A 26,632-nucleotide genomic window follows, 5' to 3' on the forward strand; every position below is an offset into this window, starting at 1 on the left:
ATCAAACTATGCATTTGCCCACTAATGGGGGGGGGGGGGGGAGTGGAGCGCGACCATGTCACATCACCTCTAGCTCTCCAGTAGAGAGTTTATGATTAAGGGAGTAGGATTACAGGGAATAGGGAAGGGAAGGGAGGGAGTTGCGGGTGAGAGGGCGGAGTTGGGTGAGAGGTTAGGAAGATAGCGAGGCAAGGCTTAATAATGATGAAAGTTTGGGGTTCGGGCGTAGGTGGGCTGTTACATAAATTTACTAGGTATACTGGTTGGGATCTAGGCTGGGGGGGGGGGTGTCCAAACTAAATTTGAGAGAATGCAATTGATTGAAGTGATTTTATTTCACAGTATATTGCAATGCTGACTTCGGGTACCTATTGTGTTACCTGGAACGTTGGGGGATTGGGATCTGTAACTAAATGTATAAATGTCTGCAGGTTCTGCATAGGTGGGGTACATATATTGTTATGCTCCAAGAAACACATTTGAATCTCACTGAACACAGTAAATTGAAACGGCAGTGGGTGGGAAAAGTCTTCTCTTCCCAATTGGATACAAGAAAGGCGGGAGTGGCTTTACTTATAGGGATACAGATACCCTTTCAAGAATCAAAAGTCCTTGTGGATGATGAGGGGCAGTATTTATTAGTGAAAGGGTCTCTCTTTGGAAAAGCTATTGTGTTCTGTAATATCTATGCTCCCAACATTTATGAGCATTCTTTTTTTACTCGAATTGCTACTGTCTTATTGCTCTACCCTGGTGTTCCCATTATCCTTGGGGGGGGGGGGGGGGATTTGAATTATATTCATGACTGGCAGTTAGGTAGATCCACAGCTGCGGGATATCCAGCAATAAAATCGGGAAAGGGTATAGATTACTTGTGTAATAATCTGGATTTGATTGATGCTTGGAAGGCCTTACATCCATTGGAGAGGGAATACATACATATATCCAGAGCCCATAATACTCAATCCCATATAGATTATATCCTGGTAAGTAGAGAAGCTTTTCTGTGGGTATTGGATGCTAACATTGGGCCCCTTATTATTCCAGACCACGCCCCAGAGTGGGTGGATCTGGAACGATACCAGCCAGCAAATATGGATTGGCTTTGGCGGTTTCTCAGATATTTATATGAGGATTTATGGTTTAGCGAATACCTCATTACTACTAAGTGGGAAGAGTTTGCTTCCAACAATGTAGTACACCGTGGTTTCCCTGTATTGTTTTGGAAGATGGCCAAGGCGGTGTTGTGAGGGGATATGATTGCGTATAGTGCAGCAAAGAAAAAAGGCACTAACGATAGCTATTATCCATTTGGAAAAACATTTAGTGGTGGACAAAAGGAAATAAGGACATCAACCCATTGCAGCTAATAAGGCAATCTTTCTAGCTATTCAGATCGCATTGAATACATTGTTACAACAGTGGGCAAAGAAAGGGATACTATATTTTAAATTTAAGCTTTAACGATTTGGGACCAAGTTGGGGAGACGCTTGCCTAACTTGGCAAGGAATTGGACAGGATTTATATTTATTCCAGTACTAAGAGATGGTAGAGGTAATATGGTGTATTTGAGTAAGGGGATTACTAAGTTGTTTGAAGAATACTATCACTCCTTGTATAAGACCAACCCAGGAGATACGTCAGGTATTGATGAGTATCTGCAGACTGCGGGATTACCTAAAATATCAGAGGCCCATTTGGATATGTTAAACCAACCCTTGCAGGTGCAGGAAATTCTAGACCATATTAAGGTTACCAAATTGTTAAAAGCTCCTGTGCCTGACAGTTTTTCATCTGAATTCTTTAAAATCATTGCTCAACAAGTAGCTCTTCCTATGGGGGAAATGTTTAAAGAATTAATTGAATTGGGATACTTCCCTCTTACGCCAAATAGGGCAATAATATCTGTTTTACCTAAGGGAGGCAGAGAACGGGTGACCCCAACATCATATCATCCAATCTCATTGTTGAATTTTGAGGTTAAACTGTTAGCCAAAATCATGGCAGCATGTTGAACTAGGGCTATTCCTTCTCTAGTTGATGAAGATCAAGTAGGTTTTGTCCCTGGGTGGCATAGTGTAACCAATATTCGCAAAATAATAGCATCCATTGAGTGGAGTTGTAGTCATCAGCTGCACTTGCTTTTGCTTAGCCCAGACACGGAAAAAGTCTTTGATAGGCTTGAGTGGAGCTTTCTATTCCAGGCAGTACAGGCTTTTGGTATAGAAGGGTTTTTTGTGCGGGCGGTTTAAGACTTATACAGTGATCCACAAGCGGTTATGTTTGTAAATGGGTTCCTTTCAGATGTTATTCATCTGGGCCAAGGTATGAGACAGGGATTTCCCCTATCCCCCTTATTATTTATCTTGGCTCTTGAACCTTTGCTTTGCCAAATTTGAGGGAATGGAGATATTCAGGGAATTTCGTTTGGAGGTACACTCACTTCAGATTTTAATTGAGCGGCTTTTGATAATGACTTCCTCCTTCATGTGGCAAATCCAGTAGCTTCCTTAAGAAGTTTAATGGAAGAACTGACTCAATATGGCCATTTAGCTGATCTCAAGCTAAATTTTGATAAATATTAGTACCACAGGTAAGAGGTTTGTGGGGGGGATGATTTCCCAATGCGCTGGGCAGATGAGTTGTTTCTATATTTGGATATAATTTTACATAAAGATCCAATGCAAATACATCACTTGAATTTTCAGAAACTGATGGAAGCCATGAGAACTTTATTATACAATTGGAAATATTTTCCTCTGTCTTTGGTTGGGAAAATTAACCTTTTTCAGATGATCATTCTACCCAAATGACTATATTTTTTTTCAAATGCGACCATGTTATCTCACAAAAATTTTTTTTAGACAATTTGATAAATTGTTGAGAGGATATCTGTGGAAAAATGGGAAACCAAGAATCACGCTAGCCAAGCTAATGGGAAAATGGAATGTTGGGGATTTAGGATTAACGGATTTACAATGGTATAATGTTGCCTGAAACATGCACTGTGTGGCAGATTGGCTCTTGAATATGCAATTTTATATACCCCTTGCCTTGGAGAGGAAATTTCTTGCTCCATTGAGCCTGGGGTTTGTTTAACATGCCTCTTTGGTGACAGTGTCTGATAATATTATACATAGTAGCTTAGTCGTGCCGTTATTTCGTACCTGGCAATGTGTGTGCTCATCCTTGGGTTTGAAATGCTCCATTTCTCAATTTTTGCCGTTTTTAGGAAACACACATTTTCTACCAGTTGCGCAAAATTGGGCTTTGGTACTCGGGTGCTGCAAGGCCTAAGAGTGATAGTACAGTTGGTAGATGAAGAAGGATGTTTTAAATCTTTCCAAGACTTAACTACCGAATTTGATCTAGATTATAAACATTATTTTTCTTATCTATAAGTGAGACATTACTTGCAGGAATTAGGAATAAAAGACGGGACTCATGAAAATGGGAAGTTTTTATCAGAGATATTTGATATAGAAGAGCCGGTCCGACACAGTTTCCTATTTATATCGGAAATTGAGAGAGCACAAATTCACAAGGGAGTATGGGCAATTAAAACAAGGTTGGGACAGTGAACTTGCTCTCAATCTTACGGAGGAGCAATATGTGAGATGTTTTAGGAGATTGTGTTCCATTATTAGTGATGTTGAGCTATGGGAAGCACAGTATAAATTTTTAATGAGATGATATATTCCACAGAAATTAGCCTGTAAAATGCATTTTGCCAACTCAGCTTTGTGTTAAGTGTGGATCATTCCTAGGAACTTTGGGGCATTAATTTTGGCAATGTTCACATATCAGTAAGTATTGGGGACAAATTATTACTCATATTCATGGAATGATGAAGATTAGGTTACATCTATGTCCCCAGGGTATTGCTTTTTGATAATTTATCTGGTATTGTCTCAGGTCAGAAATATGTGAAACTCTGGTTGCAAAAAGTTTTACTGTTAGCAGAAAAAGTAATCCTGAACTGTTGGATGAAAGTTGATGCACCAACTATAACCCAATGGGTCTCTTCCTGGCATAGTAATCAATTGGCTTATTCTCCTTATGTATAATAGAAATGTTAGTTCTGGGCTTAGCATCTTGAAGTGCTGTCCTTGACATCTAGACAGGCATTGCAACGGCCTGCCAGGGGCCTTGAGACTTGATGCTAGGACTACGATGGCTAGAATTTAAGCAAGCATCCTGTGATGTGCCGAAGCCACGTGGCTAAGGACAACATGGGTAAGAAATGGAAAGGAAAGATGCCTGCTTCTCCTGCAGTCTCTACTCTGGTAAGGGGACCTATGGATTCTCATCTGATTCACTCTGCTGGGCATATTGAGGTAGAAGTCCATGAGGCAGCAGGTGAGGTCTTACTTTCCGGTGCTTGTACCCCTCCACCTCCTACCTTATGTTCTTATGTTCTTACCTACTCCATGGGAATTGGAGTGTGTGATGCCTCTTCAGGCATCAATTCATCTGAATCCACTGTTGGGATTGTGACTTCTCCAAGTGGTATAGGTTCATTTGGAAGAACTGAGAGCAGGCGTTTCTAATTGTCCATCATTTCTCCCTGTTTCCCTAGTGTCAGAGGAAGTATCCCTAGTAGTTTTCATCATGTGTCTTTAGAAGTGTTCAATGCTGGGGAAGTGATACCAATACCAGCTGTTGTGACATGACCCCCTGATTAGATGGATCGAGGATTAGAGAAGGAACTTCTGAGCTAGATGTAGTCACCCTTAAAGACATTTAGAAGGTGGTAACTCAGACAGAATCTTCAGTGGCCCAGATTGTTGTTCAGTTATGTTATTTCACTACAGGAACTTCCTTTATATTGTTAGATCTTGAGAATACATTGTGTACTCCTGAGAAGAAGATTGTATCATTGCTCAACTTTGTGGTAAATGTTCAGTCCTCTGTGGTTGCTAATGTGAAGGACTGTTTTAATTCTGCATAACAAGATTTAACTTCTTGAGAATACTATTAGATCTAAAAGTCTTAGGGGTAGATTTTCAAAAAACGCGAATAGGCGTACTTTTGCTGGCGCATCAGGCACCAGCAAAAGTACGCTTGATTTTAATAGATATGCGCGGAGCCGCGCGTATCCACTAAAATCCCGGATCGGCGCGTGCAAGGCTATGAATTCTGTATAGCCGGCGCGCGCCGAGCCGCGCAGCCTACCGCCGTTCCCTTCAAGGCCGCTCCGAAATTGGAGCGGCCTTGGAGGGAATCCTCTAACGCCCTCCCCTCACCTTCCCCTCCCTTCCTCTACCTAACCCACCCGCCCGGCCCTGTCTACACCCCCCCTTACCTTTCTCCGGGGATTTACGCCTCCCGGAGGGAGAAGTAAATCCCTGTGCGCCAGCGGGCCTGTTGCGCGCCGGGACGCGACCTGGGGGCAGGTACGGAGGGCGCGGCCACGCCCCCGGACCGCCCCGGGCCGTAGCCACGCCCTGTACCCGCCCCCAAAACGCTGCCAACACGCCCCCTAAACGCCGCGATGACAGGGCCCGACCCCCGACACGCCCCCGACACGCCCCCCTCGGAGAACCCCGGGACTTACGCGAGTCCCGGGGCTCTGTGCGCGCCGGTAGGCCTATGTAAAATAGGCTTACTGGCGTGCAGGGCCCTGCTCGCCTAAATCCGCCCGGTTTTGGGCGGATTTAGGCGAGCAGGGCTCTGAAAATCCGCCCCTTAATGTACTAAATTTTCCTAAATCTAGGCTAATTTTACTTAGTGAGCTGTTAAAAATAAATATACAAAGAAGACTTTCATATTTTTCAGGAAGGAGTTATTACCTATCTAGATGTTTCTGTGTACCTGAGTTGAGGAAAGAGAAGAGGAAGCTATGGATATTTTGACATCTTTTGACAGCTCTAATCTATCTGCTTTTATGCAGGATACCCAAGATAATATTGCCACAAGAGCTACTTTAATTGTTACTTTTCCTTTTGATCTTGATAAAGGATTAGTTCTTAGACAGTATTTTAAATATAAAGACACAAGCTCTGTGTTATGGACGCCTACTGTGGCGGGCCGCGACCGGGGCCGAAGACTTACCCGAGGCGTTGGGTCGCCTCTAGGGATCACGCAGAAGCAGGCAGGCCCCTTTAGTGTTGTCTTTGCTGCCGCTGCTGGGCCCGGCCGCGTGGCTCCCTTCTTGGCTGGGCTGATTCCTCCCGCTCTGGCCTTCCTAGAGCCGAGTGTGCAGCAGATACTTTACATTTAAAGGGGCCACGACAGGAAATTGTCGTGGCTCCTCCCTGTGGACTCCACCTTCCGGTTTGCTATTTTAGGCAAGGTCTGCTCCTCAGACCTTGCCTTGGCTTCTTGGCTCTTAGTTGGTGTGTCCCTGTGCTCTAAGTTCCTGGCTTCTCCGTTCCTGGTTCTGCTTCTCTCCCAGTTGGTCGGATTCCTTTGGACTTGACTCTTTGGACCAGCTTCCAACCATTCTTCAGGATTTGACCCTTGGACCAGCTTCCGACCATTCTTCAGGCTTTAACCTTTGGACTGACTTTCGACCTGCTGGAGGCGCCAGCTATCTGGACTATACGACCTGCAGGAGGCGCCTGCATCCAGATCCCTTCTCTGTCTTCAAGGGTCCATCTGAGTCCAGCCTCGCCTTCCGACGGTAGGGACCTAAGAGGGTTTACCCTCTTAGGTAGTGCCAACTCTACTTCGGACCAAGGGTCCACCTTCAGAAGCGTAACACTCTGGTTACAAATTTTTACAGATGTGTCTTGTAAGCCTCAAATGCTTAGAAGGACTTTTCTACAACTTAAGAGGCATGTACTTTCCTTGGAGGGCCTCCTTTTGAAATTCCCCAGTAAATGTTTGATATCTTATCAGGGCAATAAGTATATCTTCTCTGATCTGGCACACCTGGAGATCTTTATTACTGATAAATCTTCTGTATCTTAGATTTTTATAGTGCTAGTAGATGGATTGGGGCATTCAAGTAATTAGGGTTATTTTGGACAGTAATTACAGGTAATGTAGATAATTTTCTTTAATTAACTTTAATTTTGTCTGATTCTCATTTCAGTGGGGACTTGCAATGTGTAACTTTTTATTCTCTTTCTGAAATTTTGTGTTACAATGCATTCTTTCCTGGCTTCTTATTCATTTGTTTCAATGCCAATAAAGATAAAATAAAATTAAAAAAAAAAGAAATATTAGTTCTATACACTGAACCAGACAAGGACTGTACAGCTAAAACATACAGGCCGATACAGTAAGGACGCGTAAGAAAGAGTGCTGCAGTACCGGGCGCACCCTCGTTTGCCACGCGCACAGTTTGGATCACATACCGCCCGATACAGTATTCAAATGAGACGCAAATGCAAGCGGCGTCCAAAGCGCGTCCATGAAGCGATAGGCGTGCGCAACCCATTTTACTGTATAGAGCGGTATACAGCGCCTATATAGTATCCTGGGTGAGCTGGTACCTGTCATTTGAAATGTCATTCCACCAGGAAAGTGGATGGTTCTCCTACAGACCCCGCTGCCTTGAGCGCCCGGCTGGATGTCCAAGCCGGAAGTCCGAGGTCGCAGCTTGGACGTCCAGCCTGGGCGCTCAAGGCAGGGGGAAGGCCCATGAACGTCTGTCGGCATTGAAGCAAGTACCACACACCAAAATACTCTTTCTTCATGTGCAGCACCAGCTTCTTCCCCAGTTCCAGGGACTGACCGCACAGGCTGGAGCGTGGACTGGCCTGTGGTGGGCCGGCGCCGTCAGCCTCAGGGTCGCCCGGGGCCCTGTAGTGAGAGTCCGAGTAGCTGGAGTGAGGGCCGACGTGCCGCTGGTCAAAGCCGATGCCGCTGTACCGGTTGCTGCTGGGCTTGCTGCCGCTGTCCTAGCCGGTCAGGACGCGGCGTGCGTTCATGCACCTTCCCGCTGCTGTGAGCGCCCGCCTGGACGCCCAACTTGGATGTCCAGGCAGGCGCTCAAGGCAGCGGGAAGGTGCATGAACGCACGCCGCGACCTGAGCGCCCGGCTGGACGTTCAAGGTCACGGCCGTGCGTTCATGCACCTTCCTGCTGCCTTGAGCGCCCGCCTGGACGTCCAAGTTGGGCGCTGAAGGCAGCAGGAAGGTGCATGAACGCACGCCGTGACCTGAGTGCCCGGCTGGATGTCCGAGGTCATGGCGTAGGGTGTGTAGGGATAGGGCCTGATACAGGAGCTCGTGCTCACTGCATGTCAGCGGCGACAAGGAGCCCAGACCCACGAGAAGGCCAAAGGAGCCCCCGGAAACGGTGTTCGTTCTTCCCTACAAAACCGAAGTACTCTAAGGTTAAGTGCGGTGGTGCCAGGTTGGGTTACTTTTTTCTCCCTTGTGCGAGAAGCATTTTTTTCTGTGGATTGGGTTGGTTTGGGACTGGGCGGATAAGTTTGCATTTTATTATTTAAAACGATTTTTATTGTGCAAACCTAGAACAATAGCAAACAAACCTCCAGGGGGCCGCTACTCTTGTACCCCTCTGGAGACAAAGTAACATGGAATGCGGTGCTCAGTTACAAAATTTTCTCCCTCATCCCCAAATAGTTCGCATTTTTTTCTGTGGATTGCATTGGTTTAGGACTGGGTGGCTAAGTTCACCACACTAACGCCAGGGTCAGGGTAGGCGGTAAATTTGCAGGTTAAAGATGCGGCAAAATAGCAGGTTAAAAAGGCGATAATCTGGGCGCACGTTACTGTATCGGAGGGAATAGCTAATCCGATCATTAACATAACATATATACATGTGGCGGACGGAAAGGGATACGCGTCGATTTCAAGAAGCGGTAAGGATGCATAAAACCGGATACTGAATCGCGGGTTAGACATAAGCATCCAAAATATGAGTACAAAGCGGGTTAAAAACAGGGTAACCGCGGCCGCGCTTTACTGTATTGGCCTGATAGTTAGGGACCTTTGTTTTTGGTTTTTTATTTATTTTTCCCAGGTTCTGGTGGCTGCCAGTACTTTGCTGGCGGTGTCCGTGGGGCAGGGGTTCAAGCAGAGATGAGGCAGGCTGAGGACAGGGGCTGGATCAGCAATGAGAAGTCAGCCCAAGGCAGAGAAAAGCAGGCAGGTAGGAACTGGAACAAAGCAGAGAGAGAAGGGTACAAGGCAAAACAGGCGCAAGATGAACAAAACACGAAGGCTAGGACTAGTTCCAAACAAGTCTGATAGGAACAAAGCAGAGAAACAGAATAGAAGGCAAAATAGACACAGGGCAAGACCAGGACAGAGCAGAACAGAAATATAATGCAAAGGTGGGACCAGATAGACAAGACAGAAAACAGGCAAGGAGGCACTGGGAGGCCACACAGAAAACAAGGACAAGGATCAGGCAGTAGGGCCACTGGAAGACCCCATAGGAACAGGGGCGAGGAACAGGCAGAATAGGAATCTAGTCAAGGCAAGGTAAAGCGCTCAAGTGGCTACAGCAGTGAGTAATGGACACGATGATGAGGCTCTGGGCTGTGATTGAGGTAGACGTTTAAGACGTGGCAGGGCTGCCTCAAGTGCCTTTAAGGTAAGCCTGCGCAGTTCAAACTGCAGCCCACTGAGGGCCCCTGCAGGCAGGAGGGACACACGGGAACCAGAATCATTAAAATGGGAGAAAATCAGTGGAAAAAATGTATTCATCAATTTTCCAGGAGAATATCAGAATTTATTTTGGTGGATAGAAGCCTCCCACTGTCATATTCCCTTTTAATTCACCTATATAACCTCCCCTCAAATGATTCTTCAGGTGATACTGATCCCATTACCCCTATCCCTAGCATTTCCCCTTTTTCTCCCACTCTCCTTCCACTCTTTCATTGTCTCCCATCTTTCCAAAACTCTCCTTCCCCCTCTGTTCACAAGAAACCCCCCCCCAAATCCTCTCCCTTCAAACCTGCCCCTCTCTCCCTCTCACAAAATCTCCCTCCCCCCAAACATTATTCATCCTTACCGGCTGTGGTGAATCCAGGTTCCTCCTCCCTCTGTTTTTAGCTGCAAGCTCATGTTCCCACACTCTGCAGTGCAGCTGTGCACTGCGCTTCTGAGTCTGCGCGGAGCCAGAGAGGCAGGGAGCTTGCTGGGAAATTTTTCTTGTGGGGAGCACATTTGGCTGGGTGACTGTGGAGCCGTGCTTCAGCCCCAGCCCTCTTCTGGCAGTAAACCAGTGACTCGACCTTTCTCTGGACATCAGTCACACTCTTCTACTTGAGGCAAGAGGAGCTGTGCAGGCAAGTTCTGTGCAACCTCATTTCTGTGCAGTGGGGAACTGGTGCACAGAGATGAGGTCACACCATTGAGCCTATGCAACACCTCCCAGCTCCTTGTGCGCGGTGGCTGTACGGGGGTTTATTTTTATGTTATGTCATAGAACACTATATAATCTGGTAAAGCAAAACTTAGTTTACTAAATGTTGAGGAGCTCCCGTGTTCCCCCATGACCCAATTCTGAATCCCTACACAATTGTGCGTGTCTACTACAAGTGTAAATTGAGGCTGGGAGGTGATTCCTGGATCTGAAGCTGTTCCCTGCTCCAGGAATTGGACAGACAACAGTTCTTCACTGCAATGATAATCAAAACTGTAATGGCAATTAAATAAAAGCATAAAACCTGATTCCAAACAGTTCCTGACATTTGCCAACCTTTGCTGGAAAAGACAGTTAACAATCTCTGAAATCAAATCAGAATTTTGTCCTAATGCTATGAGGTCCCTTAAATCTGCAGCGTCTATTTGGTTCAGTAATTGTGCTGGAACATTAAAATGTTCATAATTAGTCCAGCCAGACATGTTATCAAAAGCCTGGTCACTGGGAGTAGTGCTACACTTACACATGATCCCAGTGTTAACAACAAGAAGGACACACATTCTTTTTGTCACATTCTGAATATGCCTGTTATGGTTTAGCGGTGTTTGGATGGATTCTTGGTTACTGTGGCAGATGACCACGCCCACGGGGAGGAGCCCCATGGGGAGCCACAGTACTGGGCTAGACTCAGGACGCACAAACACAGAGTTTAGCTCTTTTATTATACAGCTTGATGTGTACCACCAGAGGTGGCAGTAGTGAGGTGATTCAGAGGTAGCAGTCCCGGGACCCTCGGCAGAGGGAACCCGTCTCACCACGTTGGTATAGGGCAGGGGTCAGGAACCTTTTTGGCTGAGAGAGCCATAAACGCCACATATTTTAAAATGTAATTCCATGAGAGCCATACAATATGTTTAAAACTAAATACAAGTAAATGTGTGCATTTTATGTAAGATCACACTTTTAAAGTACAATAAGTCTCTGAAAATATTACACCAGGCCTTAAGACACCAATACATCTCCTATTAGGAAAACGGACCAAGTCAGGCTGCTATAGAGTCCTACACAGAAACTACACGCCAGCAGAAAACCTCACCTGAATCACGTGCTGTCCCTCACCTAACATAGAATAAAGAGACCAAAATGCATAACAAGAAGCATGCAGACAAAAACTGAATTGGAAACTGCAACAAGCCAGAGTCTCTGTATGCAGTGTAACAAAGGAAAAAAGAAACATCACACATCCTTATAAAACAAATCAAGAAATATAAAATCATCAGCAGTAAAACTGTACTAACAAAAAGAACATATTTCGAAACAGCTGATGAGTGGAATATCCAATAATTAAAAACTCATATAAACATTTCCAGATACCAACAAAATATTTCAAAATAGCAGACACAAAGATCCAGTAATGAAAAATAATAAGGATACAAAATTTTTTTTGCTCTGCATACCTGGGAACGTTTGATATCCAGGTGTCCTGAGATTGTTCTGAATTAGCAGGAGGTGGGGTGGTTTGCTTGGAACTTTCTCCTCTCTCAGTCACATACCAGCGCTCTCTCTCACACTGGCTCTCAATGACACACCTATATACACATGCTCTCAGTCACTCACATATACAAATGTTTTTTCTCTCTCACTTATATAGGCTCTTAATTACACATTTACACACATGCTGTCTATCTTTTCACGCTTACACACACACAGGCTTTCAATCACATAAATACATGCTGTCTTTTTCTCTCACACACAGACTCTCATTCACATGCTTACAAACATGTCCTCTCTTTCTCTCATTTACACACAGGCTCTCAATCACATACTCACATGCTCCCTCACCTAAATCAGCTCTCAATCACACACAGACACACATGGTCTCTCTCTCTCATTTAAACACAGGCTCTCAATCACATACTCACATGCTCCCTCACCTAAATCAGCTCTCAATCACACAGACACACATGGTCTCTCTCTCTCATTTAAACACAGGCTCTCAATCACATACTCACATGCTCCATCACCTAAACCAGCTGTCAATCAGACACAGACACACATGATCTCTCTCTTACTTATACACACAGGCTCTTAATCATACATACACATGATCTCTCACACACACAAAGGATCTCAATCATACACACATACTCTTTCAAACAAACAGGTTTTCAATTACAAACTTACACATACAGGTTCCCAATGGTAAACTTACATTCATGCTCTCTCTCTCACAGGCAGGATCTCAATCACAGACATACTCTCTTTCACATATACAGGCTCTCAATCATTCACATACATGCAATCTCTCACTCACACACACAGGATCTCAAACACACATGCTTGCTCGCTCATTCACTCTCTCTCTCCCCCTTCCCCCCCCCCCCCCGGGAACTCGCGGCAGCAGCAGCCACCTCCCAACGCTAACCTCCTTCATTTTCAGCCCTCGCGGAGGCGAAGGCGGAGTCCCATCGGCCGCGGTTGAAGATTTTCATTTTCCTCCGAGCCGCGCTGCAGTCTTCTTCCCGCGCAGGCACCCGATGCTCTCCACTTCCTCTTCCGGGCCGCGGGAAGAAGAGAGCACCGGCGTGCTCTCTTCTTCCCGCGGCCCGGAAGAGGAAGTGGAGAGCATCGGGTGCCTGCGCGGGAAGACCCGCGCAGACACCCGATGACTCCAGCGCTGGCACCTGGCTGACACCCGATGACTCCCGCGCAGGCACCCGGATGACTCCAGTCGGCGTGCTCTCTTCTCCTCCCCCCCGCGGCCCGGAAGAGGAAGTGGTGAGCATCGGGTGCCTGCGCGGAAGAAGAGACCACGCTAGTGTGGTCTCTTCTTCCCGCGCAGGCACCCGATGCTCTCCACTTCCTCTTCCGGGCCGCGGGGGGGGGGGGGAGGAGAAGAGAGCACGCCGGTGCCGCTGACTCCAGCTGTCCTGCCGCGTTCCGCCCGGGCTGACAGCATTTTAAGCCCGGGCGGCGGAGGACCGGGGAGCAGCTGGGTCAGCGGGGAACCGCGAAGTATGGCGACACGTGTCTGCGAGCCAGATGCAGCCCTCAAAAGAGCCATATCTGGCTCGCGAGCCATGGGTTCCCGACCCCTGGTATAGGGGATTCCAGTGTAGATTTCCCAGGCAAGGCAATGCTATAGAAGAGACAGACTGAGAGTTAGATTATTCACTAGATGGTAGCTGTAGGTTGGCGATTCCACCAGGCTGAAGTAGATGGTACTGGCACCGAGGCTAGGAGAGCAGGCCCTCGAGGAGCGAGTACCTGATCCCAGTAAGGCACCTGAAATAAAGTAGAGGGCCCCCGAGGAGCGGGTACCCAGGTTAGTCAATACCCCGAAGGGCAGAGAGAGAGCTTCCAGTGGCAGCACGGAAGCGGCAGAGTAGCTTAGACCAGACAAATCCAATCCTAAATCCAGTCCTTGCTAACTCGATTAGCTAGCAAGTAAGGGCAGGCTAAGTACCTGGATGGCGTGATGTCACTGAAGGGGACGCCCTCAAGGTTCGTGCCATAGCTGGAATAAAGACGTGGGTAGCGCACGCATACCCTAGTAGGCCCTTGGGAGGAACATGGCGGGAGGCAACGCCATAGCTGTTCCGGGGACGCCGGAGAGGGCGGCTTGCAGATGCGGCAGTAGCCATTTTCCCAAGGTAAGCGGGAGGAGCCGAGAATGAGGTGAGGCATACGGGGTGAAGCCGTCTGAGACCGACGGACGCAACCGTACCCCCCTTCAAAGGGCACCCTCCAGCTTCCTACCTGATCTTGGTTTCTGAGATGCATTCTGTGGAATTGTTGAAGCTTTTCTTTTTCCATGATATTAGCCAAAAGTTCCCAAGAGTTTTCTTCAGGTCCATAACCTTCCCATGACAGGAGGTATTCCCATACTCTGCCTCTCTTTCTTACGTCAAGGATTGCGTCTACCTTGTATTCAATGTCTTCTTCTGCATCAGTTGGTGTAGGTTCAGGTGTCTTGGGTGAGAACTCACTAAGAAATAGTGGCTTCAATAGTGAGACATGGAACACATTATGAATCTTCAATGCTGGTGGAAGCTTCAGACTATATGTGAGATTGCCTAGTCGGCGGAGAATGGGAAAAGGTCCAACGAAGCATGGAACAAAACGAGCTGAAGGTAGCTTGAGTCTTAAATGCTTTGTGGATAGCCAGACTTTGTCACCAGGCTGGAAATTTGGAGCCTTGCAGTGATAAGCATCATAGCCTTTCTTTGCTCATAGTCCTGCTTTATGAAGCATCTCTTTGGTTTGAGTCCATAGTTGTTGAATATCTTTGGCAGTAGATTGAGCTGCCGGGGACGACACTGACAGTGGAAGTGGAAGTGGTAGTGGTGGTTATGGTAGTTGTCTGTAGACCACTTCAAATGGTGTTGATCCAGTGGATATTGCTGGATGAGTGTTGATGGCAAATTCAGCCCAGGGCAACAGTTCAGCCCAGTCATTCTGGCGAGTGCCCACATAGGCACGAATGAACTGCTTGAGTGTCCTATTCATTCTCTCTGTTTGCCCGTTAGACTGTGAATGGTATGCTGAGGTGAAGTTGAGAGAGATGTCAAACTTCATGCACAATGCCTTCCAGAACTTAGCTGTGAATTGGGCTCCTCGATCAGAGAGATGTGCTTAGGCATGCTGTGTAGGCGAAAGATGTATGTGATGAAGAGCTTAGCAAGCTCCATGGCTGTGGGTAAGCCAGGGAGAGCCATGAAGTGAGCCATCTTTGAAAACCGATCTACTGTTACCCAGATCGTGTTGTTTCCTCCTGAGAGTGGTAAGTCTACCACAACTCTGTAGCAATGTGTGTCCATGGCTAGTCTGGTACTGGCAAGGGTTGGAGTAGGCCCCAAGGACGACCGGGTGGCGGTTTCTGTCTGGCACAATTTGCGCATGAAGCAACATAGGAAAATGTGTCTTTCTTCATGGTGGGCCACCAGTAATACTTCTGCAGTTTAGCCAGAGTTCTGCGTTGACCAGGGTGTCCAGCCAGTTTGGAGTTGTGAGCCCATGCTAACAGCTTTTTTCTTAGGTTCTTGGGTACGATAGTTTTACCCGCCGATACTGAGTGAGTAGCTGCCAAGATAACTCTTTTCGGGTTGATGATATGTTGCGGTTCATCTGGAACGTCCTCAGAGAGGAATGAGCGAGGTATCTGCTCTGATGTTCTTATCTCCAGGGTGGTATTTCACCACAAAGTCAAATCTGTTGAAGAACAGGGACCATCTCGCTTGCCTATGGTTTAGGCGCTGTGCGTGGCGGAGGTACTCCAGATTTTTATGGTCTGTAAAGACTGATCTGATGTTGTGCTCCTTTGAGCCAAGGGCGCCACTCCTCGAATGCCATCTTTATTGCCAGGAGCTCTTTATCTCTTATTCCATAGTTCTCTGCTGGTAAGAAGCGACGGGAGAAAAATGAGCATGAGTGTATGGCCTTAGAATCACCTGCCTGGCTTAGCACGGCCCCTACGCCAACGTCTGAGGCATCGACCTCAACGATGAAGGGCTTAGTCGGATCTGGATGTCGGAGGCATGGCTTGCTCGAGAAGGCATCTTTCAGTTTCTGGAATGCTGTTACTGCCTCCGTAGACCAATTGGCAACGTTGGCACCTTTCTTCATCATAGCTGTAAGCAGAACAGTTAGTGAGGAGTATTTCTTGATGAATGTTCTGTAGTAGTTGGTGAAACCCAGAAATCATCTGAGAGCCTTTAGACCTGTGGGTTTGTGTCCATTTCTTAATGCTCTCCAGCTTCTGTGGGTCCATCTAGAAACCTTGGTTGGAAACAATGTACCCTAAGAAAGGCACTGATTCCTTGTGAAACTTGCACTTAGACAACTTGGTGTATAAATGATTCTCGTGGAGTCTTTGTAGCACTCTTTTGACATCCTCCAGATGAGTAGTCATGTCTTGGGAAAATATCAAGATGTCATCTAAGTATACAACAACACATTTGTAGAGAAGGTCCCGCAGAATGTCGTTCATTAAGTTTTGGAAGACAGCCGGGGCATTGCACAGGCCAAAGGGCATCACTAGATATTTAAAGTGACCGTCCCAGATATTGAAGGCTGTCTTCCATTCATTGCCAGAGTGGATGCGAACTAAGTTGTAGGCTCCCTTGAGATCAAGCTTGGAGAATATCTTGGCTCCCTGTAGTCTATCAAATAGCTCTGAGATGAGTGGTAAGGGATAGCAGTCTTTCACAGTGATCTCGTTTAGACCTCTGTAGTCTATACAGGGATGCAACGTCCCGTCCTTCTTCCCCACAAAGAAGAAGCCTGCACCCGCAGGAGACTTGGAGGGTCTTATGAAGCCTTTTTGAAGGTTCTCCTGTATATATTTGGACATGGCTTTATTTTCTACCACGGAAAGAGGGTAGACCCATCCTTTGGGTGGTTCAGTGTTGGGCTTCAAATTGATGGCGCAGTCATAGGGTCTGTTTGGTGGTAGTACGTCTGCAGCTTCTTTGGAAAAGACATCTCTGAAAAGATGCATATTGAGGCGGCAACCCTGGCATCAATGGGGTAGTTGGCATGCAGGGTATAGGAGCAACCTCCATCAGACATTTATCATGGCAATCTGGACCCCAACGTGAAAGTTCCAGAGTGGCCCAATTGAATTGAGGCATATGCTGCTGCAGCCACAGTAGCCCCAGTACTATAGGGTGCATGGCCTTCTCTAAAACAAAGAAGGAGATAGTTTCAGAATGGAGAGCACCGGTCAGTAAACATACTGGTTCGGTGAGCTGGGTTACTTCGCCCGGTAGGGGCTCTTCATGAATTGAAGATAGGAGTAGTGGAGGCGTCATGGTGGTAGTGGGAATCCGCAAGTGCTCCACTAATCATTGTAAAATGAAATTACCTCCTGCCCCTGAGTCCACTAGGTCAAGAGTCTGATATTCTAAGGATCCGCAGATCAAGGATACTGGAAGAGAGAGTGGAGGAGAGGGTGCAGTAAGACCTAAGAAGAGTCCTCCCGCAGGACTTAGGTCTGCCAGTTTCCCGGACATATAGGGCATGTTTGAACAGCATGGCCAGCTTGTCCACAATACATGCAAAGCCCCAACGTCTTCCATGTTCTTCTCTCTTTTGACGTCAGGTGACTGCGGCCTAATTGCATTGGTTCTTCCTCGCCAGCAACTGGGACCAAGGGAACAGGCCTGGGTGTGGACTTAACTCAAGCTTCACCCTGAAAGGGTCTTCTGGGAGTCTTGGTCTCTTGAACCTTGTCATGAAGTCAGCGATCAATCCTTGTTGCCAACTTCACCAGTTCAGCCAAGGTCTCAGGCATCTCACGAGCTGCCAGCTTGTCTTTCAAATGAGAGTTCAGTCCTTCAAAGAAGAGGGTCCTCAGGCATTTAGGGTGCCAATGTAATTCAGATGCCAGTGTCTTGAATTTTATAGCGAAGTCAGCTAAAGGTTTAGTACCTTGCTTCAGGTGAACCAATGAAGATTCTGCAGTGGTATGCCGGGCAGGGTCATCAAAAACTGATCTGAACAGTTCAAGGAATCCGGCAAGATCATGTAGGATAGGATCATCGCACTCCCACAGCGAAGAGGCCCAAGCCAATGCTCTTCCGTCCAGATAAGACAAGATGTAGGTGGTCTTGGCATAAGCTGTAGGAAAATGGCTAGGTTGCAGGGAAAAGTGCATGCAACACTGGTTAATAAAACCTCTACATTTCCAAACTTCCCCCGAGAAGCGTGTTGGAGCAGATAGAGGTACAATTGTCTTGACCATCACTTCTGGTGGTGTAACTTCTTTACCTGTAGTGGTGGGAAAGTTTATCTGTGCATGCAGCTGGTTGAATGCAGCAGTTAAATTCTCCAGCGCATTCTGCTGTCCGGAGATTTGCTGGGCCAGGCCTGGAATGGCCTGCAATGCGGTGAGCTGAGCCGAAGCCATGGAGTTAGCAATCTGTTATGGTTTAGCAGTGTTTGGGTGGATTCTTGGGTACTGTGGCAGATGACCATGCCCACAGGGAGGAACCCCATGGGGAGCCACAGTACTGGGCTAGACTCAGGACGCACAAACAGAGAGTTTATCTCTTTTATTATACAGCTTGATGTGTACCACCAGAGGTAGCATTAGTGAGGTGATCCAGAGGTAGCAGTCCCAGGACCCTCGGCAGAGGGAACCCGTCTCACCACGTTGGCATAGGGGATTCCGGTGTAGATTTCCCAGGCAAGGCAATGCTATAGAAGAGACAGACTGAGAGTTAGATTATTCACTAGATGGTAGCTGTAGGTTGTCGATTCCACCAGGCTGAAGTAGATGGTACTGACACCGAGGCTGGGAGAGCAGGCCCTCGAGGAGCGAGTACCTGATCCCAGTAAGGCACCTGAAATAAAGCAGAGGTCCCCCGAAGAGCGGGTATCCAGGTTTGTCAGTACCCCGAAGGGCGGAGAGAGAGCTTCCTGCGGCAGCACGGAAGCGGCAGAGTAGCTTAGACCGGACGAATTCAGTCCTAAATCCAGTCCTTGCTAACTCGATTAGCTAGCAAGTAAGGGCAGGCTAAATACCCGGATGGCATGACGTCACTTGAGGGGGACGCCCCCGAGGTTCGTGCCATAGCTGGAATAAAGATGTGGGTAGCGCGTTGCGTGCACCCAAGTAGGCCCTCTGGAGGAACATGGCGGAGACAATGCCATAGCCATTCTGGGGACGCCGGAGAGGGTGGCTTGCAGACACAGCGGTAGCCATTTTCCCAAGGTAAGCGGGAGGAGGCGAGAATAAGGTGAGGCATACTGGGCGAAGCCATCTGAGACCGGACGTAACAATGCCTAACACTCTAGAAAACAAACAATCATTAATCGTATCCCCAATAAAGGGTTACATTGACATAATATGTATATAATCCTGTTTGTGACGCCAAATGTGCACGGTTGGTATATTGGGGTATATTTTTATATTATGTCATAGAACACTATAAACAATCTGGTAAAGCAGAACTTAGTTTACTAAATGTTGTAAATATATGGATAATAAATCAGCAAATATAAGTAATATCAAAATTGAATACAGTATCACAGTAAGCTGTAGATAAATTAATACAGGTAAATAGGAAATAGTCAGAAATAAAGATAGAATATTAATCAAAGGACACTTCCCTTATATATCTTCCATCTATAAGACAATATCCTTAGACACCTGGAAGACTGCGAGCTCAGGGACCTTAAAAAGAACCAGCTGATTTGCTCTTTGTTCCTTTCAGATCATCCAAATAACCTGGGCAGATGCAATTCTTTATATATCCCTCTGCAAGTTTGGTGTTTCAGTTTGCACTTTATCAAGGAAGGTATTTCAGTACTAGTCTTTGATCTCCCCATTTGTTAAGAGACACCAAATGTCTTAACTCATTATCAGCTCATTTGTATCAGTACTAATCTTTGGTATTTGATTTTCCCAGCTGTTAAAAAACACCAGATGTTTTAGTCTTTGATCTCCCCAGTTGTTATACAATCCCTGTTCTCAACTTATATGCAATAATCATCAATTATTGTTATGGTTTTGAAGGAAATTGTGAACCCCGGGCCAAGGTGAGAGATGTCTCTGCCCACAGGGAGGAGCCCCGTGAGCCTACCCGTCGGTAGGCTTGGTCTCAGCGACGTAGGACACAGCTGTGAGAGAGACTTTATTAGGGAGAAAAGAATAATGCATAACCCAAGGAGCGGGGAATGCAATAAATACAGTTCTTGAGCAGAATAAACTCAGAGTGATGCTGTAGATGAGCAGGTCTGGTAGTGGCCCGCAGTGCGGGGTACACCAGGAGAGTCCTGTAGGTTAATGAAGATACCTCTGAGTGCAGATCCGGTAGTGGCCCACAGCGTGGGTTATGCCGAGGATCTTGAGTAGTAGCAGCAATACCCTGTAGCTCAGGATAAACAGAAGAGTTATGCTGAAGAACGATGGTGGCCCGTGGCATGGGGTACACCATGGAGAGTCCAGCAATGTTGGTATCGAGGGAAGTTGCTCACACGAGGAAGTTCCAGGAGAGGAAACCCGAGGATCAGGTCAGGAGGAGTCCACAGCAGAAGGCCTTTCGAGGAGCGGATAGCCAAGACGCGGAAGGGCCCCCGAGGAGCGGGTACCCAGAGCGTCCAATACCACAAGGAGATACTAGAACAAAGGATCCCGATGTGGAATGGATTTAACAATGAGAGAATTCCTTGCTAACTTGTCTTAGCTATGGGCCGGTCAGCTTAAGTACACCAGCGGGTTGACGTCATCGGGAGGGGATGCCCCCGAGGTTTCCGCCATGACGTATACAAAAGGAGGCCCTGCGCGCGCGCCTAGGTGATTCCGGAAGTAAGATGGCGGTCAGCAGCGCCCATGCCGTCCCGGGAACGCCGGGGAGGTTGGCGTTGGTTAGCGGAGGCCACCATGCTCCCAATGATTGACGGTGCAGGGAAAAAAGAGGTGAGCATGTGAGGTCGCAGCTGCCTGCGACCAACGGGCACAACAATTATTAGAGCCTGTTATGATCGATCACAAAGTCTACCAGGCAAATAGCAAAGCTGCCTAAAATTGTCATCTTATACTCCTGTAGGAGAGCACAGCTGCTGCTGGGAGAAGATCTGAAGAATGTTTTCGCTTCTTTGGGGGAGGGGGAGGATGGGACTTGAATGCAGCAGGCTCTTCTACCTGCACAAGCTTTTGGAAGCTGTTGAAATGATGAATCTGCAGCTGTTCAAGTCACATAAAATTAGAGTGAAAATTGGTTTAAACCAAAACTGTAGGAGTCTAATCCTAGTTAAATACCCTTACCAGGAGAGGGATTACACACCTCTATTACTCTATAAAATTCAACTGTGAAACCATTGCTTCCTGAGACCTTTCCTAGCGAAGGTTTATGGCCTTTGTCACTTCAACTTCAGTAATATCCCAATTCATTTTTATCTTATGCTTATCCCCAACTGGAGAGCATTTTAGAGCTGGTTATATATTCTAAAATTTCATCTTTCCCCAGGATGACCTCTGAGGTGTAATTTTTTTCATATTCCTGAAATGCCTTACAAATATCTGAACTGCAAGGAACCTTTTGCCTCTTACTTTTAAAAATACCGGAATATACCGGAATTTTTAATTTTTATATACCGGAATTCCTGTATACAATACAAATCAATCCGGTTTACATTAAACAATAAGTTGCCCTGGTTGGGACAGTCCAGCCTGGGCTTATTACAAGGAACAGAAAGAGGAAAGAGTTCTAAGACTCCTTTGCTTTTTAAGTTGCCATACAAGCAATTTTCTCATCTTAATACTATGCTTCAAATCTTTTTTTTTTGTAAGACGCATCAGTATTCAGTCATGTCTACCTCTATATCTGTTCTATTCCTTACTTTTATCATGTTTAGACGAGTTCTCTTACCTCTAGATATCTTATACCTCTGCTGCAGCTTTGTTAATTCTTTATATAAATTTGCCAATTCATAGTTTCTTTCCTTTTTCTGTGCTGAAATTTCAATCAACTTGCCTTTTATTAAGGATTTCCCAGTCTCCCTCAAATGATTAGGTGCAATATTATCTACATCATTGGTGTCAGTAAATAAATCCCAAGCATCCTCTAACTCAGCCAGTGCTGAATGTTGTAATAAGGATATATTAATCCTCCAGTCCCTATGGTGAGTAGAATCCAATACAAGACCATTACATAATCCATTATAATAGGACTATGAAGGCGTGTATAGGAGAAAACTCCAAAACACTTTAAAGGATCAGATCCAAAGATGTGGTCCAGTCTACCTTAAGCCTAAGACAGCAGGGAATCCTGGTCTGGCCGGAGGTCCCTGGGAAGCCATATAACTAGCTATGCCCAGAAGGAAATGAGGCCGATAGGAGAGAAGGACGCCTAGAGAAAGAAAAGCACTGCTAATTTATAAGTTGTGATATTTCATTTGTGGTGTTGAACTGCGAAGAATAGCAGAGCTGCTTTTGTTTGTTTTATTGTCACTAATCAAGAAGTTTATGCAAGATTTCTGCCGGAATCCAGCCTGAATCTGTCCTATGGCTACCTAGGACCTCATGATGCCACAAGGACTAATTTATATTTTAGTTACTGTATGTACCTGGTCCTTCTTTGTAAGTAATGGAGCCAGCTTAAAATATGTTCCATATTTGGGAGAGTGAAAAGTATAATCTTGTACATTAGGAAATTTTGCCCGCCAAAGGTCAATTAACTGATATCCATTTTATCCTCTGGAAGAATATAAGCCTCTAATTTTCCAGTTCTGTCAATTGAGTACATAGCACGGTTCATATCCCTCCAGCCATAGCATCAAAATGAGAAAGGTGTGAGTGGAAGAACGACCCTTTGAGACCATTTGGAGCATAAAGATTTAAAATGGAAATTTCCATTTGATTAATCTTCCCAACCCAAATCACATATGACTCTCATGCTCAGACTTGTACAATGTGAAGGGAGTATGTTTACTAATAAAAATCCCTTCTCCCCTCTTTTTAGAGCTGTATGCTGAGAAAAAAATATGGCTATATAACCCTTTCTGTAATGTTTCATGCTCCAAATATGTACAGTGTTTCCTGGAGCAAGCCTACATCAATTTTATTCTTCCGTAACGGGCCGATACAGTAAAGCGCAGCTGCGGTTACCCTGTTTTTAACCCGCTTTGGACGCACATTTTGGACGCGTAAGGCTAACCCGCGATTCAGTATCCGGTTTTATGTGTCTTTACCGCTTGCCGAATTGGACGCGTATCCGTCTCCGCCCGCCGCATGTATATGATATGTTAATGATCGATTTAGCTATTCCCTCCGATACAGTAACGTGCGCCCAGATTATCGCCTTTTTAACCAGCTTATTTGCCGCGTCTTTAACCTGCATATTTACCGCCTACCCTCACCCTGGCTTTAGTGTGGTGTTCAGTCAGCTTCGTACCGGACAGCGCCATGGACAACATGTATATTATTGCTCTGGCGCTATTTTTCATTCAGTTGAGAAGCAAAATGAGAAATGCTCGAATGAGAAACGCTCGAAATGCTCGGCAGATTGGAGAGGTGAACAGGGGAGCCCAGCAGCAAGGAGAACCCATCCGACCGGAGAACCCAGCAGCAAGACCGGAGGAGGTATGTGATATGTTTCGGTTCAACTGTACCATCCATCCATCTCTGGGCGTCTCTAAGGCTCCGGACATGGACGCCTTTACGGACGCCGGAGAGATGGGCGTCCGCTAGGCGTCCTGAGGCTTTGGGTCCAGCGGAGACATGGACGCCTCTACGGACACCTCTACGGAGACTCTACGGATGCCTATACGGAGCCTTCCTCCTGCGTCTAGAATAAGGCTGTAGTAGATGCTGAAATAAGAACGCGGCTTGGACGTCCGGCTGGGCGCTCAAGGCAGCGTTCATGGCGCTAAGGCGTCTGTTCATGGACCTTCGCGCCAGTATCCGGGCGTCCATGATCGGAGGCCGCGCTGCCTTGAGCACCCAGCCAGACGTTCAAGGTCCGGCCGGGTGCTCAAGGCCGGACCTTGGACGCGGTCGCGGCTTCCATTCATGGACCTTCCCGCCTGTAGGCCCCGCTGCCTTGAATGCCCGGCCGGATGTCCAAAGTCGTGGCTTGGACGTCCGGCCGGGCGCTCAAGGCAGCAGGGTCTGTAGAAAAGAACCATCCACTTACCTGGTGGAATGACATTTCAAATGACACTGTATAGGCGCTGCATACCGCTCTATACAGTAAAATGGATTGCGAATGCCTACCGCTTCATTGACGCGCTTTGGACGCCGCTTGGATTTGCGTCTAATTTGAATACTGAATCGAGCGGCCTGTGAACCAAGATGTGCACGCAGCAAATGAGAGTGCGCCCGGCACTGCCGCACTGTTTCTTACGCGTCCTTACTGTATCGGCCCGTAAATAAGTTAAGATTATTTTCCTCTTTATGGAATGATTAAGGACCTTCATTTTCAGTTTTTGTTTTATTTTGCCTGGAAATTTCAATTTTAGAACAAAAAAGAAATTGGTGGAAAAATGACTTTTACACTTATTTTTCTCTTGTGTATTATAACAGTCATTTTTCCGCTAGTTTTGTTATAACATTGAAATTCCCAGGCAAAATAAAACAAAACCTGAAAATAAAGGTCCTTAAGGATGATTGATGCCCCCACATTTAATGTACCTACTTTGATACAGTAAACCACAAAATACTACTAAAAAGACTTGAAGAAATTGGATTATGTGACAAAACAATAAACTGGTTCAGATCCTACCTTAACAACAGGTTCTTTCAAGTCCAGATAAAAAACACATTATCAGAAAAATTTAAACTTGAAACAGGAGTACCTCAGGGTTCAGCGCTGTCTGCTACCCTCTTTAACATATATATGCTACCCTCTTTAACATATATATGCTACATTACATTTACGCAGACGACATTCAATTAATTCTACCAATAGACGACACAATTGAAAAAACATTAAATCTAGCTAACATGTACCTAGACATAATTAAACAACTACTAAACCAGATGGAACTGGTTATCAACATTGACAAAACTGAATTCCTTCACCTTGAGAGAAAACATACTAAAATCATTCAAACACCGATAACCCTAAGAAATAACCAAAAAATTGAGCTAGCCGAAAAAGTAAGGAATCTGGGAGTAATAATGGACCCAGAAATCAACCTGAAGCAACTCATATCTATAAAAGTAAGAGAAGGCTACGCAAAACTTATGGTCCTCAGAAGATTTATTTATTTATTTATTTAACAGTTTTTTATACCGACCTTCATAGTAATAACCATATCGGATCAGTTTACATTTAACAGGGAATAACTGGAGTAACAATTCAAGTAAACGAGAGCTAAACAATAGGAGGGAATAAGTCAAAGTTACAATCAACAGGGAAAGAGAACTTGGAAGCTTGCGACAAGCTGGAAGGAAGATAAGGCAGGAGAAAAATAAAGTGTTACCGTAGAGTGTACGGTTAAATGCTTAATAGGTGCTTTAACCTGGAAGAGTCAGAGTCCATTCTTGAGTGTAAATGCCAGGTCGGGTGAGAGTGAGGTCAAACTAGTGAATGTCTGGTGGATCGGTGAAGGCTTGGAGAAAGAGCCAGGTTTTAAGTCTTTTTCTAAAAGTTAAAAGGCAGGGCTCCAGTCTGAGATTTGATGGGATGCTATTCCAGATAGATGGGCCAGCTATCGAAAAAGCTCTGTCTTTGGTTGTAGAGAGGCGTGAGGCTTTAGTGGGGGGAAATTTCAGAGTGCCTTTGAGAATATCCCTAGTTGGTCTATTGGAGGAGTGGAGTTTGAATGGGATTTCCAGGTTGAGTTGAAGATGATGATGGATGGTTTTATGAATTAAGGTGATTGATTTGTATAGAATTCTGAAATGAACTGGTAACCAATGTAGGTTCCTGAGGATGGGTGAGATGTGTTCGCCGCGGCTGGTACTGGTCAGCAATCTCGCTGCCGCGTTTTGAATCATCTGCAGTGGTTTGGTAGTGGATTTGGGGAGGCCTAGGAAAAGGGCACTGCAGTAGTCTATTTTGGCGAATAGTAGCGCTTGGAGGACTGTCCTGAAGTCATGGAAGAATAAGAGTGGTTTAAGTCGTTTTAGAACCTGTAGTCTGTAGAAACAGTCTTTGGAAGTTGTGTTGACCATTTTCTTTAGGTTTAGTCGATTGTCTAAACCTAAAGAAACCATTACTCACACCTGCCCACTTCAGAACAGTATTGCAAACACTTATCTTTTCTAGCACTGACTACTGCAACGCACTCTTACTAGGACTCCCAAGCACATCGATAAGACCAATCCAGATACTTCAAAATACTGCAGCCAGAATACTAACGGGAAAAAAGAGGAGGGACCATATAACCGAAACTCTAGCAGACTTACATTGGTTACCCATCGAATACAGGATAAAATACAAAGCCTTATGCACCATACACAAACTAATATATGATAAAGAAGCAGACTGGCTAAACCAGCCTTACGAGTACACGTTCCACAAAGAAACCTCCGCTCAGCAAACAAAGCACTACTAATAATCCCTTCAGTAAAGTCAGCAAAATTAACCCAAGTGAGAGAAAGGGCTTATCATTGGCTGGGCCCATACTATGGAACATGATGCCCCCCGAACTCAGATTACAGAATAATCTCAAAACTTTTAAGAAAAATCTAAAAACATGGCTCTTTAAAAAAGCCTTCACTAAAGAGTGTGGAGGGTAGAGAATGAAAGTACAGGGTAATGCAGATGAGAACGAATTTACTCAATCCTACATTTAAGAAGTAATATTTCAAAGCGATAGTAACTCAATAATACACCTGGACATGACCAACATTACTCAAATAATGATTTTATTTATGAAATTGTA

General features: G+C 45.8%; 1 protein-coding gene across 2 annotated transcripts in view; it reads left to right on the top strand.

The window, feature by feature from the left end:
• Nucleotides 1-26,632, top strand: part of DGUOK (deoxyguanosine kinase) — a 124,851-nt gene that overhangs the window by 36,738 nt on the left and 61,481 nt on the right. The gene's annotated exons all lie outside the window — the stretch shown is intronic.

Source organism: Rhinatrema bivittatum, chromosome 5 (genome assembly GCF_901001135.1).
Source record: "Rhinatrema bivittatum chromosome 5, aRhiBiv1.1, whole genome shotgun sequence".
Lineage (NCBI taxonomy): Eukaryota > Metazoa > Chordata > Amphibia > Gymnophiona > Rhinatrematidae > Rhinatrema > Rhinatrema bivittatum.